Genomic DNA, 10,250 nt, shown 5'->3' on the forward strand with positions numbered 1-10,250 from the left:
TTGCCGTCATAGCTATCATTGTAACTTTCGAAAATATTCACGACCGCTAAGATATAAACTCACGACAAAACCTCTTTTTATAAAGCCTTATCATGTTTTTTAGTCTAAAAGTTCAAGCATAGCCAACTGTCTTAAAAACTCTATAAAGTAAAATATTCACTTATCCTGCATGTAAGACAAGTCCACTAAGTGTGTCTTTTATAAATAAAATAAACTTTTCACACCCTAAAAAAACCCCGTGCCAGACTTTTGTGCCTGATGCTGGTTTGGATTAATCATTTCACAAATAAACGGATGAAAACTGAAAAGGCTGGGTCTACACTGTTGGTTATGTTTATACAATGAAAGTCTGATTTAGAATAGTTTTCCCAAAACTGCAGGATCAGGTTCTGATACCACATCCGAAAATGTATGGATTGTGTGGCTTATTCAAATGATCCTGATAAAAAAACCAGCCACTGTTTATTAATACTGTTTCATATTACACCCCCGATTCAGCCTGAAACAAGCCTGAAATTTCCTTTCCTGGATTAATCAATCTGAGCTAAATCTTACAACTGCTGTAAAGAAAATTTGATGCTAATCAGAAGCTTTTGCCTTGTGCATTATGTAGCATCCAAAAGTACCCGGGAATTAGAAGTTCTAAATTATCATGTAAAGTCAGGGGAAAAAAATAGAAAGTCCTCCCCAAAACTTTTCACTGTGGGCCTCCACTAAACTATCCATTTACTGGAAATTTTGCTCTTCAAGCAGTCTGATTTTTGTCAGGAGGAAGTTGGTGAGACACCCAGGAAAAACAAATGAAACCATAGTACTTACCATTTGATTATCTGAATACAGCTTAAGGTCCCCCCACTGAGCTCCACCAAAAATATTTGCGAGACCCCTTAAAACAGTGAATCCATTTTTTGAATTGTCTATCCACCGCTCTAATTTGAATTCAGCTCTTTAAAAAGGGAAACTTGTTTTCTCGATCCCAATTGTCATGTCTCAGGACTGGAGAATGTTTTCAACGGTTGGGGATATAGTCAACCGCAGGATCGATCAAGGTTATTAAGATAGTAAGCAGCGTATCCTCAAGTGATATCCATTGGGCGACAGAAGCACTCTTGGGAAAATGGGGACAGAGCATTCCGAACCCCTGCAGCTCTGGGGTGATCTCCCTTTGCCCCAGGGAGGACCAGTCAGTGCAAACAGCTGGACAGCATCATAGGCTTGGTCAGGGTTGTGCAACTCAATTTGAGGGTTTTCAGGGCTCTTTTGATTCTTGTCAGGGGTAAATGGCATTGCAGATGATCAAGGGCTTGACTCCTTGGGGCCTCCCAAATAAAGCCACCACTGTGGATTATATTCATCTGCTTCACTATGGTACTTTCCTGAATTGCTAGTGCCAAGGAAGAAGCTTGATTTCACGGCATTGTCGATGACTCTCGCGGAGGTCGGTCGATTCTGCGAGGCAAGTGGCCTCCTTTTACCCGAGCTTGACAACATCCCATGTTCCTCCTGAGAGAGTTAGAAAGAGAGGTATCTGAAGGAGGCTGATGAAGCAGGGACATGTTTAGCTCTTCTGTAAGTGAGTGGACGCCTTGAAAACAGGTGCTGCTTCCCGTCATATACAATGCATTGCTGCTGCTGTCCTGTTCCTGACACACAATAGCCTTCAACTTGCTCTAGCACAAGGTTGCCAGACTGCAGAGCTGTCATAGTGCTTCTTTTTTTGGGCCCCAAATCATAGCTTTTTCACATCCACCAAGCAAACTGTAGACATTCCTGTTAATGGAACGATTTGCCTCTCCTCTGCTGTTCCACAAGACAGAAAATCCCTCTCCTCCCACCTCTGCATGGTTACTTCATGTCCTCTTTTTTTAAAGGTGGGGTGCTACGCTTATCCAGCCGGCTTCTGCTCACCTCCTGTATGCCTGCAAGACGGGGAAGGGGCTAGCAGCGATCTGGTTGGTGGAGAGGTGATAGACACGCGGAGGCAACATACATGCATAACAACAGAGCAGGGAAATAATTTGTAAATTAAAAACATTGCTGGCGCCTTTTAGATAATTTTTGCGTGACATAAATAAATAATTAAAAGCCACACCCAAAACAGCTAGCCCCAGAAATATGACATTTGAATAACGGAAGTTCAGCAATGTTGTTCTTTTATTCTATATATTGAGTGCATGTCTTTTCAGAACCTAATGAACTAATTTCACAACTAGTCAATGAGTACAGTAAAATACCATCCCAGTCTGTGTATGGTTAAAAAATTAGCGCTCTGGCACTACACCTCAAGGCTATGACACCTCTATTTGTAGTTTACAATCCTACAGTTGTACCATTTAGAACTAGGTATTAGGTAGACCAGTGGTGGTAAAGATACTCAACAGAATGTTTGGTAAAATGAGCTTATTGTCAAGTAGTACAGTTACGAATGTGATTTGCAAGGGGTGAGAAAAGAATGTTTTGACAAAATTTCCATCAGAATTGCATTGAGCAGGAAGCAGTCTCAAAAGAAATCTGAGAAGGGTAGATAAAAATGTTCGATGCATCCCGATGTGGTAAAACAGGGGATCAGGTAATCACAGTACATGTCCATTATGTGAATGAACTCCTGTAATTATATCCCTCAAAAGGACCAGTCTCCATCCTGGATTCACCCAGACTAACAGATGGGCTGTTATGGAAGTATAACTTGTGCCCTTCTGTGGAGTTTTCCCACATCATTATTTTTTCCCTTTTTTATTAATTTTTTACAATCCATACAAATCAATCAATTTTTTACAAAAGAAAAATTGAGTTAAGAACAAATCGATCCCCCCCCTGAGAAAATAGCAAAAAGCGTTGAAATTTAAGACCTGTAAACATACCTAAATTAATAAATTTTTGTGTTTTTATGAGCTTTTTTAAAAAATATTACTGATTAGATCCTGCCATGTTTTAAAAAAAGTAAATATGATCCTCTAACTGAGAATTTGATTTTTTCCAATTTCAAATAGTATAACACATCAGTTTCCCACTAACTTAAAAGAGGAGAGTTTGGTGTTCTTCCAGTTTATCAGAGTAAGTCTGTGTGCCAAAAGTGTAGTGAATGCAATCACAATTTGTTTGTCTTTCTCCACCTTAAACACCCCATCTAAAAACCCAAAAACACAGCTGTTAATGGGTTGGAGGTTGTGAGTCAAGGCTGTCTGAAAGGTAAGTAAAAATTTTCATCCAGAATAATGTTAATTTGGTGCAGGCTCAGAACATGTGACCCAGTGAGGCTGGGGCTTGGTTTGCATCGTTGGATCATGCCCTGGAAACATTGTGGAGAGTTTTAGTCGAGACAGATGTGCTCGATATATAATTTGGAGTTGTATAAATGTATGCTTTTGACACATGGAGCTCGAGTGAATTCTCTGCATTGCTACTTTCCACTCCCTGATATATTAATTAGAGATCTTTTCCCAGTGTCCTCTTGGATCTTTGAATGGGAGGATTGTAAAAATGATTTTATATATTGTAGAGATGGTGTTTAAGTCCGAGGCGAGCAATTTTTTCCAGCATGGATGTGGGTGCAAGATAAAAATCTAAAAGGTTCTTTTAAAAAAGATTCATTTGAAGATAGTGGAAAGAAGAAATTGGGTTAGATTTAAATTTGGAATATTAAATTGTTCATGGATCAAGCGTCTATAAAAAAGATCTCAAAACAAGTTAATTCCAAATTTTCAAGATTTTAAAAAAACCATGTTTGTGAAGGTTAAAAAGAGGTGGTTCTTTGCAGAGGTGCCACAGATAAAAATTTCTCAGTCTTAAAATTTTTTACATTGGTTACAGATTCAAAAGTGAGTTGAGCACAATTGGGTTTTTAGTATACTGTGATGCGTGTTTTTTTAAAACGGGGCAAGGGTAAAAAAGTACTGCTGGTTTTACTTCTATTCGGCCCCAAACCTGTTTTGTTTTCTATTTATGCCCAGGTTCTTATGTTATTTTGCTCCCCATAATAAAACGGGAAAGTTAGGTAGAGCCATCCCCTTCTCCCTTTTTTGTTTTTGGGGTTGGGCTCTTTGGATCGTGGATTTTTTTAATTTCCCAAAAAAATTTGGTTATTTTGAATCTATTTGCTTAAAATGTTTATTAATGTATATTGGAATTTTTTGAAATAAAAAAAGCTTGGAAGAATATTCATCTTCAGTTTTAAATTCTTCCACTATGAGATGAAAAGGGTTGACCATCTATCAAGTCTTGCTTTTTTTTTCCATGCGGGGAACTTTTGTTGAAAAAAGAGCTTTATTTTTTTGTGATGTTTCCCCTAGGTATTTAAACTGTTCTGCAATGATAAAGGTGGGTTCTAACCCAATTTTATGTTAGAATTCACTGGAAGTACTTTTTTCAGATTAATTCTGGACAGAATTTTTTGAAATTCTGTGAGTGCTTTGCTCAGGCACAGAATTTTTTTCTAATATACAGTACCATGTCCTCATAAATAAAATTTTTAATCCTTTCCGAAAATCCCTTTATCGTAAAATTTTTCGACAATGTTTGCCAGTGGTTCAAGGCAATTAAAACAGCGGTGAAAAGGGGGGCATCCTTGTCAAATTATATTCTAGTTTAAATGTCTGAGCAAATGTTGTTGTGAACGAGCTTCTGGGTTTTTAAAAGTAATTTAATCCTGCACAAATTTTGGGCAAAACCAAACTTCTCAATGAAATAAAAGGTTTATTCAATCATGTCAATCTTTTCTTTTCAATGATAATAATATTTCGGGGGCGTTTGATTTGTTGGTGGTAAATTACTTTAAAACAGGCGTTGAAATTTGAAGATAATGTCCCCTAAAAAATTTTTGCTCTTGTGTTTTACGGGGGACAGTTTCTCCACCCTTTTGCTATGTTTTTAAGTTTTAACGTGTTTTAAGTGAAATTGGTCTGTATTTACTTAATAAGTCCTTATTTTGTTTTGGAAAAACGGTGATTAGTGCTTGTGACGGTCTGGGGAAAGGGGTTGGTTATCTCTGGCTTCTGAAAAATGTTGCTAAGGAAGGAGCTAGCTAAGCGGAAAATTTCTTGAAAAAATTCTGCAGGGTAGCCATCAGGGCCTTCTTTCCCGACTTGGGTACTTTATAGCATCTAGTAATTCAAATCGCAAGAGTTTCTCAAGTTCCCCCATTAAGTTCTATTTTTGGTATTTGTAATGTACCAGAAATGCATTGTTTGCATTGTCTTCTTTAAACTCAGTGTATAAAAGGGTTTATAGTAGTCTCTAAAGTGTCATTATATTTTTTTTTGGGATTTTATTTGCACGTTGGTGATTACTGAATTGTTTAACTTCTTGTTTTTGTTGATAAAAACATTACTTTCTCTCCATGTTTATAGTAATGATATCTGGTTTATAACTTAGTTGTTCGCTTTGGTTATAAAGGGTTTAGTACTGAATGTATTCCTTTTTTCCTATGGAGCCCTTTTGATGTCTGGCATTTTTTCATCTATTCTAGTTTTTGTTTTTTTTTATTTTTTGCAACTTTTTTGGCTTCAATTTATTTCTGGGGAAAAAAGATTGGATAATCTTTAAAAGAAGGCCCAAGGTTTCCCAAATATTCCTGAGAGATCTTGGAGGTTTATTTATCTCTAGAAAAATTTGATTTGTTTGGATAAAAATTCCCTTTTTCAATTCTGTCTGCTAAAAAAAGCGGTTGAGGCAATCAGCGGGGTGAGTGTAGGGGGCTTGGGGTTTTCCCCAAGATCATGGTATGGTCAAAAAAAATTTCATCTTTTAAAAGGGATTTTCATAGGCAAAGTTATTGTCTAAAAAGGGGTAATCAATCCTTGAGTAGCAATGATGAACTGGTAAATAGAAAGAATATTTCAATTTGGGTTTAAAAAACCCCCAGGGTCTGACAAGTTATGATCGAAAAAAACTTTGTAATTATATTTCGGGTTTAAAACGTTCCCCTGTGGAAGAAAATCTTATCTAAAACTGGATTTAGAAAAAATTAAAAATCCCACCATTATAACTTTTAGGGGTTCCCGATTGGGGAAAGGATCAAATAAATTTTATAAATTCCTTATCATCAATATTAGGTGCATAAACTTATCAAAAATCATTTTTCAGTTGATAAGTCTCCCCTACCATTTCATATTCCCCCCTTTAGGTCCCAAAACACATCTGATACACAAATGGGACTGTTCATTTTAAAAATTTCCCCATTTCCCCAAATTTTTGCCATTTAGCTTATTATTCGTTGGTAGTTATAATTGTAAAAATTAAGACCATAGATTGGTTTCAAAACCCTTTTCTTTCTCTCCCCTTAACCCCCCCCCTCCCCTTTTTCCCCCAAAGTGGGCTATGAACCCACTTCCCCGTCCCAGTCCTCTATATACCCCAAAAAAAGGCATCAAAAACAAAAAAAGCCCCCATGGGGGTTTAGGGCAAAGATGGTTTCTATTACCAAAATAGTCTAAAAAAATATTGCACTTAAAAAATACAGTTTTAGTCTTCAGCAATCTTAGTGCATTAGATAATACCGAAAAATAAACCCAGGGGGATAGTGTTTAATTTTTCAGAATAAGCATAATAAATCTTAATGCAATAGCAATAACAATAACCAAGGGTTTGATGTTGAACAGTCTGTTTAGGGTAGAGAAAAAAAAATTTCCTAAAAAAAAAGAAAAAGAAAAAAAGAAAAAAAAAAGAAAAAAAAGAAAAGAATTTAAACACAATAAAACATAAACAGATGCGCCCTTTAAAAATACTAAGTAATAGTGAAATATATGATGATAAAAACCCGTATTTTAAAAAAATAGTCAGACGTAGAAATTGTCCTTGCTATATCATTAATCCCCTGACTCACTTTATGTATCAGAATGTCCCCTTCAGCTTTCTTAATTTCCTTTTTCTTTTTTTTTCCCTTCTAAGGGAAAACATAAATTTTTCCAAATTTTTCCAGGGCCCGGGTACAAGGGCTGTATTTGGCTTACTTGCCAAACTGCTGTTTAATGTTTTAGATGGCTACGTTTATAGCTGTTGCTGGGGGGAAAATCAGGAAATCGGTCCGGGTTTTTTTCATTATAATATCCTTGTTTCTGGGGTCCATCCCCCTTTAAAATAATCTTTCCGAATAATAAGATCTGGGGCTAACGAAATTTTATCCCGGGGCGCTGTAAGCCCCCTGCTATCTCGATTCTGCTTTAAAGTCCTCCCCATTTTTTAGAAAAGTTCGCTGCAATTTCAAGGTTTGGACTTTCTGATTCTCACGATTCAATTCTGACATTATACCTTCTGCTTCCATCTTCCGCACCCCTCTGTCTCAGTTTTTTTCTTTTTTTTTTTTTTGGCATGGAAGCTAAATTTTTTTATTTCAATCCCAGTTGTGTCTCCTTGAGATCCTCAATTGATCGAAAAGCATGCTCAGTTAAGCTTTTGAATGTGTTCTTAATTTTCCCCGCCCTTAAAAGCTCAGTTCATTTTTAAAGCTTTTTTTTCCCGTTTCGCATCAGCCGCTCGTTTTTTTTTGTTGCAACTCCCCTTCATTCCCGTCTATTTTCGTTTTGCCCTTGCTTTCTCATTTGCCTTCTGTTTTTTTTTTTTTATCTTGCATGAGCTGGGAACATCACCTGGTTTGAAAATTTTAATTTTCTTTTCTTGCCCTGGTGGCGAAGGCTCTACCCCAGCTGGTGCCCTTTTTTCCCCGGGGCCCTGGAAAATTGAAACCCGGGCTGCAAAACCTTTTCAATTTTATGGGGTTCTACCAATCTGATTGAGATCTACCTCCGATTTTAAATTGCTCTCAACCCCGGGGCTTGCGGACTGTGGTCCTGAGGTCTTTTGCCCATCTGATCAGGTCTGCTCTGGGATATCTTGAACTAGGGCTTTTGTCAAACTTTGCACTTTTTTTTATTCTTCGAAATCCCTTTCTTGTTGGGCCCTGTTTATATATTTTCATATCTGGGATCTCCTTGGTTGAATTTTAGGTTCTCGGGGTTTAAAAACAAATAATATGAAAAATAAACCCCTGCTAGGGGGGCCCTTTGGGCCCCTTTTCCCTGGGAACAAAATTTCCCGTCTTTCATCATTAGACAAAAGAATCTCCTCCATCCTTTTTGAAAGGGGAATACCCAGGGTGAGGGTGCCATCCTGTTAATCTAAATAAAAATATACCTTTGGGCCCAAGTCGCCACTTTTGGGGGAATGTAGTACTTTAAAGGGTGACATTGTCTTGTGGGGGCCATGTGAATCTCATTTCCTGGAATTATTTTGGGGGCTTGCCTGGGTCTCCCAAAATGGGATATAAATGGCTAATTTCTGCAGACCAAAGATATAAAATCTACAAATAAAAGGGGTCATATCTCTTGAGGTGTAGTGCCAGAGTGTTAATCTTTTAATCCGATACACAGACTGGGGTGGGTATGTTACTCACTCATTATTTGTTGTAAAATTAGCTTCAATAGGTTTTGAAAAGACATGCACTCAATATATAGTATAAAAAAACATTACTGAACTTCCGTTATTCAAATGTCATATTTCTAGGGGGCTAGCTGCCTTGTGGTGTGGCTTTTATTATTTATTTATTTATGCACAAATCTATCTAAAAGGCACCAGCAATGTTTTTTAATATTTACAGATTATTTTCCTGCTCTGTTGTTATGCATGCGAGTTGCCTCCATCAAGTGTCTCTCACCTCTCCACACCAGATCGCTGTGCAAAGCAGCCACTTCCCTGTCTTGCAGGCATACAGGGAGGTGAGCAGAAGCCAGCTGAATAAGCGTGTGCACCTCACCTTTGGAACAGAGGACATGAAGTAACCATGCAGAGGTGGAGGAGAGGATTTTCTGTTCCCAGTGGAACAGCGAGGAGTGGTAAATTGTTCCATTAACAGGAATGTGCCACAGTTTGCTTGGTGGATGTGAAAATGCTATGACATTGGCAAGAAGAAGACCAAGTGGCAGCTCTGCAGTCTGGTAACCTTGTGTAGGAGCAGTTGGAAGGCCAGTGTGTGTGTCAGGAACAGGACAGCAGCAGCAATGCATTGTATATGACTGGGAAGCAGCACCTGTTATCAAGGCTGTCCACTCATTTACAGAAGAGCTAAACGTGTCCCTGCTTCATCAGCCTCCTTCATGCACACTCTCTCTAACTCTCTCTCAGGAGGAACATGGGATGTCGTCAAAGCTCGGAGGAAAAGCCGTGAGATCAAGCTTCTTCTCCTTGGCACTAGCAATTCAGGAAAAAACACCATAGTGAAGCAGATGAAGATAATCCACAATGGTGGCTTTAACTTGGAGGCCTGCAAGGAGTACAAGCCCTTGATCATCTACAATGCCATTGACCCCCTGACAAGAATCATAAGAGCCCTGGAAACATTCAAAAATGAGTTTCACAACCCTGACAGAGCCTATGATGCTGTCCAGCTATTTGCACTGACTGGTTCTGCTGAGAGCAAAGGGGAGATCACACCAGAGCTGCAGGGGTTCATGAAGATGCTCTGGGTTGACCCAGGTTTATCGCTCCAATGGATATCACTTGGAGAATAATGCTGCTTACTATCTTAATGACCTTGATTGCATCGCTGCAGTTGACTATATCCCCAGACATTTTCCAGTCCCGAGACATGACAACTGGGATCGTAGAAAATAAGCTACCTTTAAAGAGCTGACATTGAAATTGGTAGATGTTGGTGGACAGCACACGAGCGAAAAATAGATTCACTGTTTTGAAGGGGTCACCGCAATAATATTCTGTGTGGAGCTCAGTGGCTGTGACCTTAAGCTGTATGCAGATAATCAAGCGGTAAGTACAATGGCTTTCATTTGCTTTTCCTGGGTGTCTCACCAACTTCCTCCTGACAAAAATCAGACTGCTTGAAGAGCAAAATTTCCAGTAAATGCAGATAGTTTAGTGGAGGCCCACAGTGACAAAGCTTTGGGGCAGGACTTTCTATATTTTTCCCTGACTTACATGATACACTAGAACTTCTAATTCCCCAGGTACTTTTGGCATGCTACATAATGCACAAGGCAAAAGCTTCTGATTAGCATCAAATTTTCTTTACAGCAAGGTTGTACGCATTTAGCTCAGATTGATTAATCCAGGAAAGGAAATTTCAGGCTTGCTCAGGCTGAATCTGGGTGTAATATGAAAACAGTATTAATAAACAGTGGCTTGGATTTTCTTTATCAGGATCATTTGAATAAGCCACAACAATCCATACATTTTCAGGATGTGGTATCAGAACCTGATCCTGCAGTTTTAGGGAAAACTATTCTAAATCAGACTTTCATTGT

General features: G+C 38.3%; 2 pseudogenes; one reads left to right on the top strand and one right to left on the bottom strand.

Moving 5' to 3' along the window:
- Positions 1-726: 726 nt before the first annotated feature.
- LOC120524475 lies at positions 727-8,996 on the bottom strand (annotated as a pseudogene).
- Positions 8,997-9,146: 150 nt separating this feature from the next.
- Positions 9,147-9,831, top strand: LOC120524477 (annotated as a pseudogene).
- The last annotated feature ends 419 nt before the right edge of the window (positions 9,832-10,250 follow it).

This window comes from Polypterus senegalus, chromosome 2 (genome assembly GCF_016835505.1).
Source record: "Polypterus senegalus isolate Bchr_013 chromosome 2, ASM1683550v1, whole genome shotgun sequence".
In the NCBI taxonomy this organism is placed as follows: Eukaryota; Metazoa; Chordata; class Cladistia; order Polypteriformes; family Polypteridae; genus Polypterus; species Polypterus senegalus.